The sequence below is a fragment of the Herpailurus yagouaroundi genome, unplaced genomic scaffold (genome assembly GCF_014898765.1).
Source record: "Herpailurus yagouaroundi ecotype Mexico unplaced genomic scaffold, PumYag 530, whole genome shotgun sequence".
Classification (NCBI taxonomy): Eukaryota; Metazoa; Chordata; class Mammalia; order Carnivora; family Felidae; genus Herpailurus; species Herpailurus yagouaroundi.
Genome location: NW_024412747.1, coordinates 4,316,742 through 4,340,843, shown reverse-complemented (window position 1 = coordinate 4,340,843; position 24,102 = coordinate 4,316,742). Strand labels below are relative to the sequence as shown.

Below are 24,102 nucleotides of genomic sequence, written 5' to 3'. Positions count from 1 at the left end.
TGGGCTGGCTCAGTCAGCAGAGCATGCACCTCTTGACCTCAAAGTCATGAGTTCAAGCCTCATGTCAAGCACAGAACCTACTTAAAAAAAAAAAAAATTAAAAAGGAAAAATCAGGGTGCTTGGGTGGTTCGGTGGGTTAAGCCTCTGACTCCTGATTTCGGGTGGGTCATGATTTCATGGTTCATGGGACCCAGCCCCCAAATCGGGCTTGTACTGGCACAGGGCCTGCTTGGGAGTCTCTCTCTTCCCCTCTCTCTCTCTGCCCCTCCCCTACTCACACTCTCTCTCTCAAACTGGAAAAAAAAAAAAAAAAGAAGAAAACAACAGAGTAATCTCTAAAACTCAAAAATAAACTGAAGTAAATGATCTGTCCATCAACTTGGTAGGATAAGCATATAAAAAAAATGATTTCAAGTTACTTTAAAAAAAATTTTTTCTTAATGTTTATTTATTTTTGAGATAGAGAGACAGAGCATGAGCAGAAGAAGGTAGAGAGAGAGAGGGAGACACAGAATCCCAAGCGGGCTCCAGGCTCCGAGCCGTCAGCACAGAGCCTGACGCAGGGCTCGAACTCACGAGGTGTGAGACCATGACCTGAGCTGAAGTTGGCCGCCCAACCGACTGAGCCACCCAGGTGCAACCCCCTTTTTTTTTTTTTGAGAGAGAGAGAGAGAGCGAGCACAGGAGACAGAGCAGGCAAGTGGGGGAGAGGGGTGGAGGGGAAGAGAAAGAATCCCAAGCAGGCTTCATGCTCAGCGTAGAGCCTGACCCAGAGCTCAGTCCCACAACCTGGGATCATGACCTGAGCCAAAATCAAGAGTCAGACACTCAACCAAATGAACCACCAGGAGGCCCTCAAGTCACTTTACAATAAATATTCCCCGGGGGGGCAGGGGGGGGGTGGGGGGGGGGGGTGCGCCGGGTGGCTCAATTGGTTAAGCATCTGGCTTCGGCTCAGGTCATGATCTTGCAGTTCATGGGTTCAAGCCCCACATGGGGCTCTCTGCTAACAGCTCCGCTTGGAGCCTGGAGCCTGCTTTAGATTCTGTGCCTCCCTCTCTCTCTGCCCCTCCCCCACTCACATTCCATCTCTCTCAAAAATAAACATTGAAAACCATTAAAAATAAAATAAAATAAGTATTCTGGGGTGCTTGGCTGGCTGAGGTGGTAGTGCACACAACTCATTACCTCGGGGTCATGAGTTCGAGTCACACGCTGGGTGCAGAGTTTACTTTAAAAAAAAAAAGTAGGGGCGCCTGGGTGGCGCAGTCAGTTGGGCGTCCGACTTCAGCCAGGTCACGATCTCGCGGTCCGGGAGTTCGAGCCCCGCGTCGGGCTCTGGGCTGATGGCTCAGAGCCTGGAGCCTGTTTCTGATTCTGTGTCTCCCTCTCTCTCTGCCCCTCCCCCGTTCATGCTCTGTCTCTCTCTGTCCCAAAAATAAATAAAACGTTGAAAAAAAAAAAAAAGTAAAATTAAAAAGTAAAATAAAATAAAGTATTCTGATCTTATATTCCTGAGTGGAATATAGCCTAAGGACAAAAAAAAAAAAAAACACAGAAAATAATTTTAAATTGCATTAATTAGTCTGACTATTAATAATAAGATTGGGAGACAACTGGGTGGCTCAGTCAGCTAAGCGTCCAACTTCAGCTCAGGTCATGATCTCAAGGTTCATGAGTTTGAGCCCCGCGTCGGGCTCTGTCTCACAGCTCAGAGCCTGGAGGTTGCCTCGGATTCTGTGTCTCCCTGTCTGCTCCTCCCCAACTCGTGCTGTCCCCCCCCAAAACTAAATAAACATTTTAAAAAATAATATTTAAAAACATAACATAAATAAACAAAAAACAAAACTCCACCCTATTTTCTTGGTCTGAACACTAAAAACCGAGAAGCCATAAGAAAACCAGTAGCAACAAACACCCCTGGCACTCTGATTGTGATCTCTAAAAACCATTTCCCACTTGAGGAAAACATGGCTCCTTGAAGAAAAATCTGATTCCAGATCTAGAACAGGAAATATGTAAGATGAGCCTGAGATGCCTTGTGCCAGAAAATAAGGAAGTTATCAAAAACTAAGTAGCCAAACATGAGACAACTAAAATGTCAAAGAGCAACCACAATGAAAAAACACACTGAAAACCTGAAAATCCGTAACACTAAGAACACTAAAAACCAAAACCAACTTCACTGGTCATTTTAGGAGGACATCTACTAATTATCCTAAAAACCAGCAAAGTGAGGGGAAAATAATCATTTATTCTGTATTTCTGTATTTTACAGTCACCATATAGAATTTCAAATAATAAATGCAGTAGGAGTGATAGAATTAGAAAATCATTTTGCAATCCTCATACAATAGACAGGCAACAATCATTAGTGGCTACTAAAACCACTGAATGAAAGTTAACATGAACTTTATAACAAACAGGTAAGTCTTACACCACCTAAAACCACTGACCCATCTCAGCAACACTAAAAAAAAGTGAATCGACCTAACATTATGTGCCTCCTGATGATATATGATAGAAATACAATACCTCTTATGAAGTATGCTCATCAAAAAAGCCCTTAGAATTACCAGTTTATAAGAAATACAGGGGTTAAACAAAATCACACAGACGCAATGAGCTATACTGTGAATGTAAGAAATTCTACAGCTTAAATGACATGGTTCCTTTATCAAATAAATGGCATGAAAACGGAGAAGACTTTATAGAATAAGAAATTAGGTTTAAGAGACATATCTTTCAATTGCAATGTGAGGACTTTATTTGGATCCTAATGTAAGGAGTCCTATTTTAAAAGCTATTTTTGAGACAATCAGAGAAATCTGAACGTGTTCTAACTACAGGATGGCATTAAGAATTACTGTTAACATTATTAGTTGTGACAATGGCATTGTGATTATGCTTTGGAAAAAGAGGCGGATGAAATTTGCTTTAAAATGCTACATGGTGGGGCGCTTGGATGGCTCAGTAGGTTAAAGTGTCCAACTTCAGTTCAGGTCACGATCTAGAAAGTCTGTGAGTTCGAGCCCTGCGTCAGGCTCTGTGCTGACAGCTCAGAGCCTGGAGCCTGCTTCAGATTCTGTGTCTCACTCTTTCTCTGCCCCTCCTCTGCTGGCGCTCTCTCAAAAATAAATTTAAAAAAACATTTAAAATAAATAAATCAATAAAATGTTACATGGTGAGGGGGAGGGGAGATAAGGAGCAGGAGAGTGTAACATAAAACTAGTAGGACAAAATGTGAACGATGCTGAGGCTAGGTGGTAAGTATGTGAAAATTCACTGAACTTTAATGTACGTTGTAAGTTTCCATAATAAATTTTTAAAGTTCTATCACCAGGTTATTTGTTATATTATCATATATATCATCTATTTTTATCACTTGGAGTCTCCAGAATTTAAGGATCATGGAATTTTCCAAAAATTAAAAAAAAAACTACAATGTTTTAAATAATACATTAATCTAAAAACCAATTACTGTATCAAATATCCATATAAAAATTACTGCTTGCATTATTAGTAGTCACTGTGCCCATCCAGACTGGTTAGTAGTCACTGTGCCCATCCAGACTGGTTAAATACATGTTTAGTAGACTGGTGGTTAAGTAGGATGTGGCTTCATTTTACTTCAGTTTAATGTGAGATCTTCATTGTGCTTAACCAGGACCCTGTATTTGTTTCATCAACACTTAATCACAGCTACTACTGTAATCAGGACAGTGTAAGTTAGAACTTAAATGGTGTGGCGATGGGGAACTAAACCACACTGTTAATGTTTGCCATAAAAGCTGGCTTCGATCCATACACAGAGGCATTTCATTCATTAAAACCTGCAGTTTTAGGGGCACCTGGCTGGCTCAGACAGTGGAGCAGGTGACTCTTGACCTCAGGGTCATGACTTTGAGCCGCACATTGGGCATAAACCTTACTTTAAAAAAAAAAAAAAAAAAAAAATTGCAGTCTTCTAAGTCTCTCACCGCACTTTCTAAAACCACCTTAAAGTGTGAACCCAAACCAAGTTCATATCCATTAAAAAACTTTGTTAGTGTTTTGGGGCACCTGAGTGGCTCAGTCAGTTAAAATCAGGTCATGATCTCACGGTTCCATAGCTTCAAACCCGCATTGGGCTCTGAGCTGACAACTTGGAGCCTGGAGCCCGCTTCACATTCTGTTTCTCCCTCTCTCTCTCTGCCCGCACCCCCCGCCCCCCGCTTGTTCTCTCTCTCTCTCCCTCTCCCTCTCTCTCAAAACTAAACATTAAAAAAACTTGTGTTTTTCGAGGGGATAAACAGTTTTTAAAATTATCCAAGGGTTTAATATCCTAACAACCAATAACAACTGCTAAGAGTTCAGCCTAGTCAAAAATTAACACTAAAACTAATTCATAATGGAAATAATTACTCACTGAAATGCTTCCTGCTCATCACTATGGGCACTGGTTTAGCAATGGTTTAGAAGTGGATGGACCTGTTCTCTGGAATACAATAGAAAGGAACACTGGTTTATGAGTCAAGAGATCAAGGTCTACACCACAGTTTCAATTCCTAATTCTTACCCATCAGTGATGGCTGCCTAAAGCACTCTCTTGGCAAAGAAATCTAAGGTTTCATTTAGGACCAGAAGAAAGTCTTTAGATTCTCTGACAGTTTTTAAATGTATGATATAAAGAATCTGGGAGTAAAAGAAAATGTGCCTTTATTAGGTATCTTTTTATTGTCCCAGAAGGAATTTAAATATTTAGTCCTGTAAAAATCCAAATTAACAGCTAAAACACTGCTCCCCTTCCTCCCACATCACTCCACTCCAGCTCCTCCATAAGAGAATGCCAGAAAAACTACTAAGGGGAAAAAAACCCCATTTTCCTTTGCTTTTTCACTCTCTCCAGAAACCAATAAGGCAGTGGTGTGGCTGTTAAGAAGGCAAACTCTGGAATAAATATTAAAGATAGATAGATACATAGATAGATAGATAGATAAATAGATAGATAGACAGACAGACAGACAGACAGATAAAACCAGGGGGCGTAGGGGTGGCTCAGTCGGTTGAACTTCCGACTTTGGCTCAGGTCCCGATCTCACGGTTTGTGGGTTCGAGCCCCGCGTCAGGCTCTGTGCTGACAGCTCAGAGCCTGGAGCCTGCTTCATATTCTGGGTCTCCCTCTTTCTCTCTGCCCTCTCCCATTCATGCTGTCTCTCTCTGTCTCTCAAAAATAAACAAACATTAAAAAAAAATTTAAGAAAAAAAGAAGGCAAGTTCTGGGGATGGACTATGTTAAAATCAATCTCTACCATTTCCTCTGAGCCTCATATTTCTTATCTGTAAACAAGAATAATAACAGTATCTATCTCATAGAGTTGTGAAGATTAAATGAGATATGTGTTTAGAAGAAGACGTAACACATATAAAGTACTCAATAAACACTGGCTGTCATTTTTTATTGCTGCTTTTATTACTATAGTTTGTTCTACATTAAAGATGCCTCGGAGAAGAAAAAAAGAATAGCCACAATACAGTTTATTTTTTAAGTGTTTGTTTATTTTTAATTTGAGAGACAGCATGCATGCACCACGCACAAGTTGGGGAGAAGGGCAGAGGGAGGGAGAGAGAATAAAGAGGGAATCTTAGGCAGGCTCCCACTGAGCGTGGAGCCCGTTGACGGGCTTGATCCTACAACCCGGGGAACATGACCTGAGCCAAAAACCAAGAGTTGGACACTCAGCCAGCTGAGCCACCCAGGCACCCCGCATTTTAAGTGAGTGTTTTTCTTCAGTGGGAGAACTTCTTCCTCCCCTTCATATCACTATTCTACATATTTTTAAGGACAAATTAATCTCTAGTGCTTCCTTTACATCGAAGTTTCATTTATACTTTCTTAAATGTGTACAGGCTACCTAGAGTATACTGTGGTTTCCAAGTTTTTGTTTCAACTTAAATATAAATAACAAGGAAACAAATCCTGAAATTTAAAATAAAACCAGAGGTTTCATCATTTTAAATCACTAAAATGTTAAGTTTCCCTTTAAAAAGTACCCCCCCAAAAAGATCCTAGTATAAAAACATGTATCAACAATAAAAATCAAAAAATGCATTATCTAAGTCAAATGAGATTAAAAAGGTAAATAGCAAAATATGTGAAATTTTAACAGCAACCAAAACGTATGGGGCACATGACAGGTAATACCTATAGACAAACATTCACATATATTTTAACAAGAGTACTTTCATATTAAAAAAAAAAAAAGCTTTTAACCTAATCACCGTAAAGCAACTCTAAGAAGAGCCATAGAGAACACAGGCACACAGGGACATCCTACAGTGTCAGATGAGGGGCCACAAGCCACCGGTGCACTTGAAATGTGGCTACAGAGGAACTGTATTTTTAACTTTATTTAATTTCAATTTTAACTTAAAAGCTAATATTCTGGAGTTTTTTTTAATGTTTATTTATTTTCGAGAGAGAGAGAAAGAACACAACCAGGAGAGGGGCAGAGAGAGAGAGAGGTAACACAGAATTCGAAGCAGCTCCAGGCTCTGAGCTGTCAGCACAGAAGGAGGTAAGATCATGACCCAAGCAGAAGTCAGATGCTTAACCCACGGAGCCACTCAGGAGCCCCTTAAAAGCCAATATTCAATTCAGGTATTATAAAACTTTCATGTATGCTTAGAACAATCTGGACATGAGAATCTACTTCTTCAACTGTAAATTTTATGAGCTGCAAATACAGATCAGGGATCTCCAGTGACAATTAACAAAAAATGTTTATTTTTGAGAAAGCACAAGCTGGAGGGGAGGGGTAGTCAGAGAGAGGGGGACAGAGGATCTAAAGTGTGCTCTGCGCTGACAGCAGCGAACCTAATGTGGGACTTGAACTCACGAACCGCGAGACCATGATGTGAGCCGTGGATGGGCACTCAACTGACTGAGCCACCCAGGTGCCCCTCCAATGACAACTTACTGTCCACATCAAGATGTGATGTAGGTGTAAAATACATACCAGATTTCAAAGACGTAGCGTGACAAAAAAAGTAACAATCTCATTAATAATTTTATATTGATTACACATTGAAATGACAATATTTTGGATATGCCAGGTTACACACAATATTAAAATGAAATCTTACCTGTTTTTTTAAGTGCTGCTACTATAAACTTAACTTTTACATGGCTCCCATTATATTCCTTTTTGACAACACTGTTCTAAACAATACACTCTAGCATCGAATACCTGCCCACTAATTTACCTTCTCCTATTTATTTATCCTTCTTAATAACTAACAGCTGTTGTTCAGTAATATTAGGCACTCTGCTAAATGCTTTACATGGATTATCTCATTCAATTCCTCCAAAGTAGGGGGTCAGTTTTATCATTATCATCATTTCAGAAATTTTAAATTAAGAATCAAAGAAGTTCAGGACACCTGGGTGGCTCAGTCAGTTAAGCGTCCAACTTCAGCTCAGGTCATGATCTCACGGTTTGTGGGTTTGAGTCCCACATTGGGCTCTGTCTGACAGCTCAGAGCCTGCAGCCTGTTTCAGATTCTGTGTCTCCCTCTTTCTCTGCCCCTCCCTGGCTCATGCTCTCTCTGTCTCTCAAAAATAAATAAACATTAAAACAAATAAATTTTAAAAAATAAAAATAAAGAATCAGAGAAGTTTAAGTAATTCACCCAGAATATGCTCAAAGTAAGTTATGGTTCGAGGATTAGAATTCAGTTTAGTTTCAAAATTTATATTCTTAACCACTGAGGCTCTACTATAGTGAACTCTGAATTTATATTCCTGAATTTTACTTTATTAAAGACACTGTCCACCAGGTGCCTCGTTAGCACAGTAGGTAACATCGTCTCAAAAAGACAATGTCCCCGAAACAGATATTTTCCAGTGAAAAACTCCCACTCAATTCCCCTTTTTAATGAACAGCACCAAAAAAAAGTGAACCAGGAAAGAAAAAAAATGTGAGGCTCCAAAAACAAAGATTAACCCAAACTGCATGAATCTGGCTGCCAGTAAATCAGTGCACAGGTAATAAGCACTCTATATGTTTTATCATAATGCAGCACACTCTGACCATACTAAATACATACTCTAAACTATTAGCAATTGGTAATCTGAAGACCTGTAATAAAAGTGGCCTCTCCATACTCTATATTACAGTTACTATTTTTTGGCACTTATAAACCAAACACAGCAATAAGAATGTTGCATGTATCATCTTATTTCATTCATAACAAAACGAGAAAGTAAATGTTATTCTTCCCATTTTTCATATGCTGCAAATAAGGCTCAAAGAAATAAACGGCCTAAGGCCATGCAACTAGCTAAGGGTCAGAGCAGGATTTCAACCTAACAAATCTACTCTACTAGATCATCTCTCTGTCATCAGGGTGATGAGGTGAGTGACAGCACATCATTTTGCTTCTAATACAACTTTGCTGAGGTTTGACAATGAAGAGTAGTACTTGAATTTATCACCTCCATTAAAATGGGGTACTGAGATTTCATTTTTAAAATGTCAGATAACCATTTGAATACAGTATCATTTGTACTATCAATCATGCCCCTATCTACTTTCTAAGAAATGCTGCACAAAACACTTGATAAATGTAAAACAGAAACTTTGAAAGCATAAATTTACAACTCAAGACACACACAACTTTGAGAAACTGATTTTGCAGATGCACTTATGAAAATATTTGTTCTGTATTTACTGCCTATCATTAGAGAATTAAAGGTATGCTACTAGAAATACCTAAAGAATACAGGGATAGCACAGAGAAGAGAAGGTTCAGAATCAGGAGAAGACATCCTGGAGACAGAGAATACTATCAAACTGCAAGAACCAAATCACTAGCTGCAACTCAATCTTTAGACACATTCTAAATTAGGCCACACTTAACTAGCAGTTATGTGTGCAAAGAAATATACAATAATGCAATCTAGAAATAATTTTTTCCAACCACAAAACTAAGAAAATCTCTATCAATTACTTACTCAAAGCAGGTTTGTATTGTAACAAGAGAGAACTAGGTGACTTCTCTTTCCATCTATAATATTTACAAGATGACCTAGGGAATGTTCACATAGAAGTGTTTTGCTATGGAGTCCCTGGGTGGCTCAGTAAGTTAAGTGTTCCACTCTGGCTCAGGTCATGCTCTCATGGTTCGTGAGTTCAAGCCCTGTGTCGGGCTCAGAGCCTGGAGTCTGTGTGGATTGTGTCTCCCTCACTCTCAGCCCCCCCACCCCAACTTGTGAGCAGGTTCTCTCTCTCTCTCTCTCTCTCTCTCTCTCTCTCTCTCTCAAAAACAAATAAACGTTTAAAAAAATTTTTTAGGGGCACCTGGGCGGCTCAGTCGGTTAAGCATCCAACTTCAGCTCAGGTCATGATCTCGTGGTTTGTGAGTTCGAGCCCCGCGTCGTGCTGTCTGACAGCTCAGAGCCTGGAGCCTGCTTCAGATTCCGTGCCTCCCTCTCTCTCTGCCTGTCCGCCACCCACACCCAGTTGCTGTCTCTCAAAAAATAAATGTTAAAAAAAATTTTTTTTTAAAAAGAGACATTTTAAGCTAGCCAAGTAAAAAGGTGGCTCTAAGAAAAATTAACAAATGAAACATTAAAAACAGCAATTCTCCAAGATCAACTTGGGAGAATCAAAAACTGTATCAACTAGGCACACACAAAATAATCAATCATAAGCAATTGTGACTTAAAACTGCCTGTTGCTCGAAACCCTCCTTAATTATTATCATAGCAGTCCTTTGAAAAAGCATAGTAAGGGGAAAAGCCTACTGCTTAAAAAATATTGTATCTTTTAGACTAAAACAGACTCAAATCATAAAAAATGACAGTTAAGCATTCATCTGTTTTTTCAACACTGTGCTATAAATTTTCAATGTCCTCAACAAGCAAAGGTCTGGAAAGGCTAAATTCTAAAACAAAAAGAGCCACATTAAAGAGTCAAAGAAAAAGTAAACAACTTTTTGTGAAGCTTCACTTCTCTGGGAAGGGTCTGAGTCACTGACATCCTGTTCTGCTTCTAGAGGCCAAGCTTAACTCCACTATTCAGACTAGAGTTTACCAAGCCCCCTGGTTATGCTGGGGACCACCTAACCCCAAGCGTCTACCCAACAGGTAAGATCAACCAGTAAACATCTGTTAATAATTGCAAGTAAATACTACGCATGATCTGTCTGCACTGGCACAGAATTTCCATTTTCATGAAAATTCCTTTGTGGTGAACAATAAATATAAATTTCACTTTACATGAAAAGCCTAAAAGGCTAACATGGGAAGGTTATCCTGGATTATTCGGATGGGCCCAATGAAATCACAAGGGTGATGATACAAGTGAAAGAGCGAGGCAGAAGAGGCAGTGTCAATCAGAGACGGGAAGACAGGAGCAAAGGAATGCTTGTGTACAGCCTCCAGAGCTGGAGAAGGCAAGGAAACATTTCCCATGGAGCCTGGAGAAGGAATGCAGTCCAGAGACACCCATTTCTGACTTCTGACCTCCAGAACTACAAGATAATAAGCTTGTGTCGTTCCAAGCCACAAACTTGTGGCAACTGGTACAGCAGCGATAGGAAACGAATACGGAACCTAAATCTGGCACCACGGAACCAGATTTTACCAAATAGTTTTATAAAGAACCTAAGTAGCAAGTGGTAACGTTTAGCACTGATTTGCATATAAAAACATCTCCCCCATCTAATCCCTCAAAATTCAACTTGTATACTCACATAAAAGTTTCTTGATTCCTAAAGAAAATTAAATAGTGATTAATCCTGAATTTTAAAATATTATTTAAAAATATAACAGCAACTTTTCTGCCCAGTACCAAGAAAGAATGAAGTATTCCACAGAAGTTAATTTTTTTAATAAGTTTATACTTTCCAGAACAAAACCCTACTCTTTATGAAAATTTAATGATCTTTCTAAATTCTTCTGCTTCCCTTGTTCCATAAAAAGATGGAACAGGGGCGCCTGGCTAACTCAGCTGATGGAGCATGCAACTCTTGATCTAAGGGGTTGTGGGTTCAAGCCCCACGTCGGGTGTAGAGATTACCTAAAAAAAAAAAAAAAAAAAAGCAGAAGAGAGATGGAACATATTAAAACCTGATGAATTCAAGGTCCACATTTGAAAACTGAAACACTAAACGAGAATACACTTGTGTGTCTTAGTTTTCAAAAGTGTCTTTTTCCTTTTCCTGCTGTAATTCCAGCTCTCACTATCCCCATTTCAAAACTCCTCTCCCAATACCCTTACACGTACATGGAAACATACACACACACACACATACACACTCCCAACTCACAAAGAACTGGATATTTCTAAACCATCTGTGGACTAAGCAAACCAGACATCTAAGTAAAGCTATGTATGTTAACTGAGAGGCAGAACAGGATTAGTAATAGTAAGAGCTCGATCTGGAGCAGCTCAGGCTTAAAACCTAGCTCCGCCACTTCCTAGTGGCATGAATTTACTGAGGTCAAGTACACAGTCTCCTCAGTCTTCATTTTTTCATCTGTGAAACAGGCATATTCATACATACCTCTCAGCATTTTTTTGAGAATTAAATTTTAAAATGTATAAAATGTCTGACACATACTAATAAGGACTAAACAAGGAGTAGCAAAATTATCACATGATAATAACAATGATGAATTTGATGATGTCATAAAGAACATGACCAGGGAAGAGGCTGTGTGATAAAATTTTAATACTATTTCAGAACAAGACAAAATTAATGACAGCCTGACTTTGGGATTAATGGGATGTGATTATAAAAGTAAAAGATGCATTCAGAAATTACATGTTTACTAAACTAAATACAGGATTTACACTAGTACACAATATAGGATTGTGTTAATTACCAAAGTACATGAGGATTAACAATTACTTATTATCACAGACTTACAACTCATGTCAAAATATCTGTCTTAACACTCCAACTGCATATATAATTTTCTGGCTCTCTGTGATCCCTTAAATTAAATCATTTTTACAATAGTTGCCTATTATTTGAAAATTCACCCACAACCTCCCTCTATCGACACAAGAAGATTACGGTCAGAATTCTTTTCAACTGGAAGGAAAAAAGTTTGCATATAGGAAAGAATAATAATTATTACACCGGGGAAGAGGGAATGGAAAAATAGAATCAAGTCCAAACAAGTAAATAGAGAATGTTTCCAATGGACAGGAAAACTCAGAACTTAAGGGATGTCAACCAGACTGTAGACAGTTTTTTAGTCCAGGTAACCTAGTTGTCACTTGGCAGAACACTTGGGCTCTAAATCCACAGAGCCACATGATCTCTGAAGCCCTTCTGGCTCTATAGGCCACAGTGTTTCGATTCAAAATTACTTTGGAAATATAACCTGAGGATTCATTTTGCTCCTACTTTAAAATATTAACTCTTCAAAGCCTTGTCCTCTTGTCCTCTAATTTACAATACTAATTTTCAAACCAGTAAAGGTTTTCCCAGAAGCATGAAGTCCACTGTAGGCCATTTTAATATATTTTCATTTGATTTTTTTTCTATTTTTAAGAAAAGAGTTAACTAACACCAAATATTTAGTATCATGATGCAATGCAATTCTAAGCTTTAAAAGGATTTTCTTTCAATAAAGAAAGTAAGTAAAAGGTTTCTAAACTACACACTATTCCATAAAGCATCAAAATGGAAACAACTTTATTGCTCACTTATAACTAACAGAGGCAGCGTGGTTTGCTTTACTAACAAGAGGGCAGATTCTGCCTTCGGTTTAATGTGTGCCTGTGGGCAAATCACTCAACATCTTTGCATCTGCTTCTCCAACCATAAAAAAGGAAAAATGTTGCTGACCTGCCTCAAAGGGATATTATAAGGAATAACGAATGATCATGAAACTTTAAAAACATAATGTGCCACTTAAAAACATTATAATGCTAGTGTTAAAAAAACCCTTTAGAAACCACATATTCTGACCCTAAGCATCTGCAGGGGTCAATGCCTACGGTAGTGTGTCCTAAAATTAACCTTCCTAATAAATGCTACTAGGGATCCAAGAACAGCATTAGCTACTCTAGCAGCAGCCATACAGCACAGGGATGCTCCCTCACTAACCTCACAGCTTACCTTTTCACAGCAATCTCATGCAGTTAGATTTCATTATTAGTTAGTAGCTGTAATAATAATCCATAAGCCTATGAGGGGCTATCATAAATGCTGCTGGGACTGTTCACCACCTAGAAGCACTAAATATTTAAATAAATTAATGATACTTACTGATTACCTAATTGAATGCTAAACACTGCTATACATGAGGTTTGTACATATCTGCCAAAGCTAAAAGCTAAAGAAACATAGTGGTGCCTTTACCATATAATTTCTGTAACTTTTTAAATATTTATTTTTGTCAGAGAGAAAGACAGAAAGAAACAGTGCGAGTGGGAAAGGGGAAGAGAGAGAGGGAGACACAGAATCTGAAGCAGGCTCCAGGCTCTGAGCCGTCAGCACAGAGCCCGACGTGGGGCTCGAACCCACAAACCACGAGATCATAACCTGAGCCAAAGTCGGACACTTAACCAACTGAGCCACCCAGGCACCCCTAATTTCTATAATTTTTGATATTTATAGCAAACTTGTACTGCTTTTATAATAAAAACTTCTGAATTCTGGTAGGAATAGAACTAGTTCAGAAAAAAATATGTCTCTAAGTTGGGGGAAAGCAAAATTAGGTGACTAAGTGTCAAAAACCCTCAATACACAAAACAACTTTAAAAAAAAAAATCCCTGAACAACTAAACAGAGATGGGTCTTTTGGTGAGATATCCTCACCAAGATAAAACTGAAAAAATGAAAAGCTACATTTTTTGTTTTTAATTCCCAAATAGGCATAAGCCAAGCTGCCTCATTTAAACTTTGACAGCAATAGTAGCTCCTTTGTCTTCAAGCCTGTTCGCCTTTCCTTTTACTCCTCTCTAGAGTAGAGACAGGCTTGGCAGGGGCCCATCGCGCATTTGCCCCACCCCCACAGGCTCAGGATGCCAGACCAGCTTCAGGTGACTAACTGCCACATCAGAACAGTGATCGGATCAAGAGAAGAAAAAAATGTTTGCCCTACATACGCAAGGCTAGAGGTGGATGCTTATCCAGAAAATAAATATCTCCAGTGGTTCACCTAATCCAATAACAACCCTCTAGGCTTGGAAGTAAAATTTACTTTTCCCTTGAAAGAATCCCATTTGGGCAAACCAGCAGCAAATTAGAAGAAAGGACAAGTATTATATTTACTAAGAGAAGCTTCTGCATCAGGAAGGGCTGGGATAAAGTAAGTCTGAAATGGGAGCAAAGAGTTCTTAGAATCAAGAAATCTGGTTTTCCCCTTCCATTAAATATTCTGTTTTTAAGGAATTCATAAAGACAAAAATAACAGGTTTTAACCTCAATCACAAAATTACTTTTCTCCAAAACTTCCATATCAATCCTTAAGTTACAAAAGATTACAGTAGCTGTATCACCCTGAAAGTGTATTTAAATTAAGAGTTTGCACATTCTTTCCAGAGAACTAAGAATAATAGTTACAATTTATTGCGAATTTACTATGTAATAGATCCTGTTATTACATATAGTCATCCCCAATAATCCCATGAGGTAAGTACTGTAAATGTTTCTCATTTTAGACAAGGACACCAGCCTTCTTAGAAGGTTTAAGAAAACTGCCCACAACTTGGGTAAACAGGAGAATCCCAATTCAATCCCAAACACTCTAGATTAAAGAATCCTCACTCTATCAGTTTATGAAAGAAGTGACTGGCTTTTACTGGAATAATAAAGCTACCACATACTGACTGCTGAGAACTATGCCAAGTGTAGTGTAAAACATTTTCAATGCTATTTCATTTAGTACTTACAAACCTTGTAAGGTAACTATTATTATCCCCATTTTGCGAAAAATGAAAATGACGTTTCCTTTCATTGCAAAAATAAATAACTGCCCAAACTTCAACAGCCAAGTCAAGAACAGAGAGAGACGGTACTGGGAACAAGACCTCTCTTTCCAAGCCATATGCTCTTAATCATTAAGCCACACTGTTTATTGGGCACTTTAACTAAACAAAGATGGTTTTTACAACCATATTCAAGTATAGTTTTTCCTGTCAGTAGAAAGTGAATCTTTTCTTTAAATTCCATTTGCTCAAAGTTTTGATAGTTTACAATCTTCATTTCTGCGATGAAAGTAAATGATTAAAAAGAAGTGTAATTTTTTGGGGGGCGCCTGGGTGGCTCAGTCAGTTAAGCATCCAATTTTGGCTCAGGTCATGATCTCGGGGTTCCTGGGTTCGAGCCCTGAATCAGCTCTGTGCTGCCAGCGAGGAGCCCGTTTGGAATTCTCTTTCTCCCTCTGTCTCTGTCCCTCCCTGACTCATGCTTTCTCTCTCTCAAAATAAATGAATAAACTTACAAAAAAGTGTGATTTTCAAAGAAACATAAACAGGTATCAATGATTATGTTGTCATAAGAGATCCACACCCAGCAGAAGTATCAAGTACAGGAGACAGCAGTCTGTTCTTGTCAAAACCTTGACATGGGACTTCAGGAACCTGCTTCAGATTCTCTCTCCCTCTCTCGCAGCCCCCACACCCCGCCCCACTCTCGCTCGCTCTCAAAATAAATAAAAATACATAAACTTTAAAAAGATTAGCAGCAGATCAGTAACAGGTGACATTACAGAGCTGTGTTTCTTAATATTCGTATCAAAGTTTCCACTGAGAACTTGATGAAATTCATCTCCCCAAGAAAACGTATGGCCACATGAATTTGGGCACATAAACTTTGGGGAGAGGAGAGATTTACAGCAACCGTGAAGCCCATATCTGGACCTTCTGAGTGGAGCACGAGCAAGTATTAATTAAGGAATACTGGGAATTATACTCAAAGTAAGACAAGTGCTGTTTTAAAATTTTCCCTCTTTTTTGCCTTTTATTTTGTCCTTTCCTTCTATTAACCAGCCTAAAATATGACCCTTAGCATAGAAAGTTAAATACCAAATTTGGTTTCTCTGTCTCTGTAAACTGACCCTTTTATTTTCTAGTAAACTGTTAATATACTTTTATAAACTCATGGTTTTCCTCCCCAAACCTGACTGCTATCTTGAATCTTAGTATGAAAACTATCAGATTTCCAGAAACACATTATCTTCCATGGAAAACTTGAATGTCAGAATTTCCAGCCCTCTCAAAAGCAGAAATGTAGTCATTTTTATAACAAAAGTTCTCTTATTTATTTTTATTTTTTGTAGTATTTATTTCTTATTGAGAAACAGAGATAGCACACGAGCGGGGGGGGGGGGGGGAGAGGGAGACACAAAATCTGAAGCAGTTTCCAGGCTCCAAGCTGTCAGCAAAGGGCCCGACACAGGGCTCGAACTCACGAACCGTGAGATCATGACCCGAGCCAAAGTCAGACACTCAACCGACTGAGCCACCCAGGCGCCCCACAAAAGTTCTCTTTTAGAATTAAGATACACATACTGATTAGTAGTTTAAGACATAACAAATATGCACACAGTCTTATTTTGATGTAAAGTAATTAAATGAAAAATTTCAATTATCTTGAGAACGAAAAGCCAGTTATGGCTTATATTTCGTTCACTGTCCACTAGGTATAAAGGAGGCCCAACTGAAAAGAAAAAATACTGACACACTTTCTTCACATGCCTTATCAAAATCCACACCTTCTACAATCCGCAACATTGAAACACCAAAAGGATTAATATGACAATGGTTTCCACTGCTTACCAAGTGTCACACTGAATACTAGATTCTAATTCTCATGAATGCAGAAACATCTTCGTTCTGTGACACCAAAAGGAAAGCGGCAAGAATCCTATTTTTATTTTAACATTTGTTTATTTTGAGAGACAGCGTGAGAGGGGGAGGGACAGAGACGGGGGTGGGGGGAGGGGAGTGGTGGTTAGAGAATCCCAAGAAGGCTCCACAGTGTCAGTGCAGAGCCCAACGCGGGGCTCGAACTCACAATGAGATCATGACCCGACCTGAAACCAAGGTCAGAATGCTTAACTGACTGAGCCACCCAGGTGCTGCAAGAGTCCTGTTTTTAAGCAATTCATCAAGAACAAAAGTTTGCAACTCTTTTAAATGTATCTATCACTAAAAAATTAATAAAGCGTATCTATATCTTATTTACAGCCACATTACACGAAGCAATATGCCAGTTAGCATTTTTCATAAATATAAAATATAATTCTTATTTCCAAAAATTACACAGCCCTAACTTCATTCTAAACCCCAGATTTTTAGTTCTTCAACCAAAAAATCTTGGTGTCCTCCTCAATTCTCCTTCCTTCCCACTCAATCTGACCGGAACTACTGGCTCTACCTTCAAAGGAGATATAGACCCTGACCACTCCCCACTCCCCTCTCACTGTGATGGCTAATATCCCACCATCATCATCTATTAAAATAGCTTCCTAACTGGTCAGCTTCTATCTTCCAACTTGCCTTCAGCCTGTTTTTAACACAACAAAGAGCGATCCCTTAAGAATATAATGAAAATCTGCCACTCTGTAACGAGATTGCCTAACTCACAGTTCCCTATTTCTACAAGAGTGAAAACCACAATCCTCAACAATGGCCTTCAAGGTCCCAGGTGATCTGATGAGCTCCGCCCTCAACCTGCATACCCTTTATCCACCCCCTCCCATTCTCTTCTTTCCTTACTCCACTGCAGCCACCTTGGCCTCTGTGCAGTTCAATGAACATGTTGACCTGTCTTTAAAGCCACATGACTAATGACATCTTTTAGACAAATATTTGTGCCAATGTCTTCTCAATATACCTACTTGGCCACCTTTACACCACAGCCTGTCCCGCTCTGTGCTGACAGCTCAGAGCCTGGAGCCTGCTTTAGATTCCGTGCCTCCCTCTCTCTCTTCCCCTCTCCCCGCTCACAGTCTCTCTCTCTCTCTCTCTCAAAAATAAGTAAATATTAAAAAACAAAAATGTAAAGGGCACCTGGGTGGCTTAGTCAGTTAAGCTGCCCACTTCGGCTCAGGTCATGATCTCACAATTACTGTGTTCGAGCCCCGCATGGGGCTCTCTGCTGACAGCTTCAGAGCCTGAGCCTGTTTCAGATTCTGTGTCTCCCTCTTTCTCTGTCCCTCCTCCACTTATGCGCATGAGCGCTCTCTCTCTCTCTCTCTCTCAAAAATAAACATTCAAAAAAGGTTTTTTAATAAAATAATAAATTTAAAAATGTATTAAAATAAGACTACAGCCTGCCGCAACCCTGTATGTATTCCCTACCCTCCTTACCCAGCTCTCCTCTTATTTTCATACTATTTAACATCTAATAAACTAGATTACTTATTATGTTTATTTCTCTTTGTCCACCCTTGCTCCCTTAAAACGTAAGATCCACAGGGCCAGGACTTTTTGTTCACTGCTATATCCTAAATGGCTAGAAAAGAGAGACCAGCACTTTAAGTGTTCAATAAATGTTGAGTAAATTGTTTAAATGTCCAAATCCTTAGTGGCCACTAGACATAATGCCAAAAAACACCTGAAGTTAAACATTCACTTCCCAACAGGGTTACCACAGATAGTATTACTATCCTAAAAACAGCAAGATCCACTCCCAGGACCCAGGAAAATTGAAAATACGCGTTCACACAAAAGCTTGTATACAAACGTTCACAGCAGCACTATTCATAATAGGGAAAAAGTGGATACAATCCACCACACGTCCAACAGCTAATGAACGGATTGGCCAAATGTGGTATATCCACTAAATGAAATATTATTCACCAACAGGAAAGAATAAAGTACTGACACAGGCTACAATACGAATGAACCTTGAACATATTATGCTAAGTGAAAGAAGCCAGACACAAAAGGCCACATGTTGTAGGATTCCATTGAAAGGAAATGTCCAGAACAGGCAAACCCTTAAAGACAGAAAGTAGATGACCAACTGTCAGGGGAGAGAAAGAGGAGAGAACAGGGAGTGAGAGCTAATGGGTACAGGCTTCTTGTTGGGAAAACAAAATGTTCTGCATTTAAACAGTGATAGATAAACAATCTTGTGAAAATACTAAGTACTGAATTGTACACTTTATTTTTTTTTTTTTTGAGTTGTACATTTTAAAAGGGTGAATTTTACCTCCTTTCCTAAAACTCAAAAACCAAACAAAACAGAAAAACATAAAGGAATGCTCAGGCTCAATGTTCACGGCTCACAAATGAAGGAAGGCTAAGAGCTGGGAATGCCTTCTTGGCTGTATTCAATTCTAAGAATCCCATCCACCAACTAATCACAGAAATATTTTAAAAGGGAGGGAGAGAGGCTAGTCCTGTTAGTAGCAGCAAGCAGAACTTTTCCTTCCCCTCCAATCCATTCAAATGCTATCATCTCCACCTGCAACACCACCACCTCCCACACCTGGTCCACACCATCTCACCAGAACTAATCCAGGAGCCATGCCACTGCCGCCCCTACTCCCACTCCTGTTCCTCCACAGTCTGTTCTCTGAACAGCAGTTACCGTTTAAAAACGTCAATCAGATGACTTCACACTCTTGCTCGAGACCCTTCAATGACTTCTTAAAACACTCAGATTTTACTCTACGTACTTCGCACGGCCTACAAGGCCCTACACTGTACCGGCCCTCGTGATCTCTCTAGCCTCATCTCCTACAACGCCAGCTCTAAAGGCTTTCTTCCAGTTCCTTAAGGTATGCCAAGGTCAAACAGGCCAAAAACATTTCTCCCCAGGACCTTGGCATTTGTATTTTCAGCCTGGAATGCTCTTCCCCCAGATAGGTGAATGGCTCGCTCTGTCACTTGTTGCACGTGCTGCTTAAATGTCACCTCCACAAACAGGCCCTTTATTACACCTAATCTAAAACTAACACCTTCAGTCACTGTAACCTCTTATCCTGATTATGCTTTATTTCTCTTCACAGCACTTAGCACACTTTTTTTTTCCCCCTGCCTGGTGCCTGTCTATCCTAATAGAAAGTAAACTCCATGAGGGTAAGAACTCTTGTTCGCTGCTGGATCCTCAACACCTCAAAGCACATCTAGGACGTGGAAGGTACACAATATACAGACTGAATCAGCAAAAACACATTCTTCAGTGAAATATGTGCTCATCTAATCTACTTTTAAAAATCACAAAAAAACAAAGAATTAGCAATGGGCACAAAAACAAGTCAGTATTTTACCAAAATTACCTGTTCATCAAAAAGACCACAAATTCATAGAACAAAACACACATGCCACATTATGGATGTACAGTTAGCAGTTATTAACTGTAGAGAGAGAGACAGACAGACAGAGACAGTGTGTGAGTGGGGGAGGGTCGGGGGGAGGGAGACACAGAATCCGATACAGGCTCCAGGCTCCGAGCTGTCAGCACAGAGCCCAATGCGGGGCTCGAACTCACAAACTGTGAGATCATGACCTGAGCCGAAGTCGGATGCTTAACCGATGGAGCCACCCACGCACCCCTCACCCTACCTGCTCTCTTAATCCTACATCCAGACTAGTAGATGTGGACATCCTACAGATCCCTTCAATACTCGAAACCCTGTACTACAGCTTTCCTCTCAGGACAACATACTTCAGATGACAATAACATCCATCCCATGACCCAACACAGAAACTTCCATCTTCCTCTTACCCCGGGGCCCAGAGTTACTAGGTCCTGAATTCAGTTTCTGAGATATCTCAGATCTGTCCCCTCTGCTCCACCCCCACTGCATTAGTTCAAGCCCTTATTCACCTCTCACTTGGACTTCTCATCTGGAATCTCCAGATCTTCCATTTAGATCTCTCTTTTGATGGATTCACTACGATACTACCAAAGTGACCACTCCAGAATATAAATCCGTCATCCTTACTCTTTCCTAACAACCTTCCGTGCTTCCATGTACCTTTCAAGAAAATTTTCAACCCCCTCACTCAGCCTCATTTCCTATCACTGCCCTCCTATTCCCACCCCAAACACATCATGCTTTCAAAGTTAAGCAAGGCACAGTGAACGACTTACACTTTCCAAATACACCATCTCGGGTTTTTTTTCATTTTCCAGTATGTAGTCCCCTTTCTGACTCAAACACTCTTTTCTACCCTTCTTTGCCAAATGAAAGCTTTAACACTGAGCTTAGATGTCAATTCCACCAGAGAACTTTCCATGACTCTGATTTAGATGTCCTCTTCTGCCCTCCCACAGCACTTACCACAATTACCGTACATTGCCGTCAATACTCTTACAATTGGGTATATGTTGTTTTGCTTTATTTTTCTGTGTCTTCTACTAAATTGGGAGCTCCCTGAGAGCAGTTCTGAGAGTACTCACCTTCATTCCACACTGCCCCACGCATGGAAGGGGTTGTTGTTAAATGAATGATTTGTGAAAGGGAGTAGGGGGGGGAAGAGGAAGAAAGAAAAAAAAAAAGGGAAGGGGAAAGGCAGAGGGAGGGAGGGGAGAGGGAGGAGGAGAGGGAAAGAGGAAATGAACAAAAAGAAGGACAAGAGGAAAAAAGTAAAAGAAACAAAAAGGGAAAGGAGGAGCCAGGGAAAGGAAAGGGGGAAAGCAGGCAGGAGGGAAGGGGCAGGGTGGTGAGAACACGCACACGCATGTGCACAGGCACGCGAGCAAAGGGCATTTGTACACAATCCATTACTTCTGTGTTCTATGCCAGTGATTACTGAGAGAATGGAACATCTGAAAAAGCCCATCTCCCGGAGATTCAAAGCATAACCATCTAAATCACTTCTCCCATAAAGATTCTGAAATGTCCAGCCTCTGCCACTTCACTTGAAAATTTACTGCAATGTAATGAGAGATGTTAATAACATGCACAACGTAGAAACAAAGTTTTAGTTAGGAAAAAGTAGGAAATAAGGGCGCCTGTGCGGCTCAGTCGGTTATGCATCTGACGCTAGATACCAGCTCAGGTCCTGGTCTTGTGATGGTGAGATAGAGCCCCGCATAGGCCTCCGTGGTGAGCGTGGAGCCTGCTTGGGATGTTTCTCTCTCCCTCTCACTGCCCTGCCCCCGATCGGGTTGAGCATGTGTGTGTACTCTCTCTCTCTCAAAATAAATAAATAAACATTTAAAAAAAAGCAGGAAATGAATCTGACATAATCAAGTCTTGGAATCAGTAATAAACTTTCAATAAACTATCATTTCCTGATAACATGCTATTACTGACATTGAAAGATCTATAGAAAGGATAAAAAAAAAATCCAACATCACACCAACAACATGACCTGTGTTAAGAACAAAATTGCTTTTTGGGTGCCTGGGTGGCTCAGTCGGTTAAACATCTGACTCTTGGTTTTGGCTCAGGTCAGATTCTCACAGTTCGTGGGACTGAGCCCTGCATCAGGCTTCGCACTGTCAGCTTGGGATTCTCTCTCTGCCCCTCCCCTACATGCACTGGTGCTCTCTCACAATAAATAGGTTTGTTTTTTTTTTTATTGCTTCTGTGCTACAGTCATATTTCTCAAAACCACACTGAGCAAAAATATTACAAGATAGAGTATTCTAATTAGTAAAGGACTTTTATTTAAATACACTCTTGAAGTCACGTACTACAGGAAAATTGTCGCTAAAACATATAATATTTAAAACAATACATACATTTTAATGCAACAACCAGAAAAGTATTACTAAGCACTCTTCCAATGACATCAGTATACTGTCACTTAATAAAATAAAAAAATTCCTTGAATAAAACAGATAATAAAAACTTAAAATCTCACCTCGAAGTATGAATATGTTCGGTAAGATCTAAGAAATAGCACAAAACCTTCTATCGCTCAGCTGTCATTACAATTTGGAAACTGGGAGCACACACACACACACACACATAAAAGATTTAAGCCCAATATAATCACTACTAAATACTTCTTGAATTGCAATTTTGTTAAAGGAAAATACCAATCATGGGCAGCCTCTCAACTTTTCAGCATATAAGAAATTAAGTTGTAAGAAATAAGCTAAGTTTGTAGTACTACTGATTATTAATAGACTCCCAAAGAGAAGACTTACTACATGTACAATAACAGGAAGTTCTTTTTGCACAAAACTAGAAATTTACTTTAATAACTCAACATTACTAGTACCTTTTTTTTAAAGGCAATAATAATGGAAATGCTAAGCACTTAAAATTAGTAGTTCTAAAATGATACCAAAAAATTTGCATTTGCCTAATATTTTGAAACTTTTAAGGCTAAAGTTTCCAACGCACTTTCATTTTTTAAACACACAAGTTAAAAAAAAGGGAAACGAAAGGAAGAAAATGTAAATCTAAAGGACCTTCAACTTAACTACATTTCTTTTAACCAAACATTAACAGAGTACCTAAGATGTGCCAGGCAGTATACAGGGAACTATGACATATTACAACATCTATTACAAACTAAATCCTGTGTTATTCAGCTTCTGAATTTATTATGTTATTTAACCCAACACTTTTCTTAAATTCTCATCCAACAGCGAGGAAGATACACAGTTTTTCCTAACAAATTCACTTGTCTCTGTTTTACATAGGTCACAAGAGTCACCGCTAGCATCTGTGACTAACAAAAGGGATTCATTTCAGAGACATCACTGATCATTTTTTTCATCTACATGAAGGTGAGACAGGAACTCAGCAGATATAAACTGTTTCAGGTATAAACTGTTTTAGGTTATAGACACCCTAAACTCAAGATGGAAAAAAAAAAACACTAAAAAAAAACAAAAACAAAAAACAAAAAAAAACAAAAACTGGACTAAATTTACTTTGTATAGCTGATAAATATTTAAGTGGCCACAGCATTTACTTCTTCCATAAACACAAACATTACAAATTTCCATTTAGATGCAATACTATAAAAAGTCTTGATTCTGAAGACAAGCGAAGAAAACTTTTTTTAAAATAATTCAAAGGAACTATCCAAAGTAGACAACATTTATATTTTCACATACTATCACATACTATTTCACATTTCTACACTCGTAAACACACTCTACCCTTTTAAGCACTTCCGAATTTGTCACGGGTGAACAAGCTGTCTAGAGTCTAAGTTCCACCAGTTGAA

General features: G+C 39.3%; 1 protein-coding gene across 7 annotated transcripts in view; it reads right to left on the bottom strand.

Moving 5' to 3' along the window:
• Positions 1–24,102, bottom strand: part of ARID4B (AT-rich interaction domain 4B) — a 156,671-nt gene that overhangs the window by 130,435 nt on the left and 2,134 nt on the right. The gene's annotated exons all lie outside the window — the stretch shown is intronic.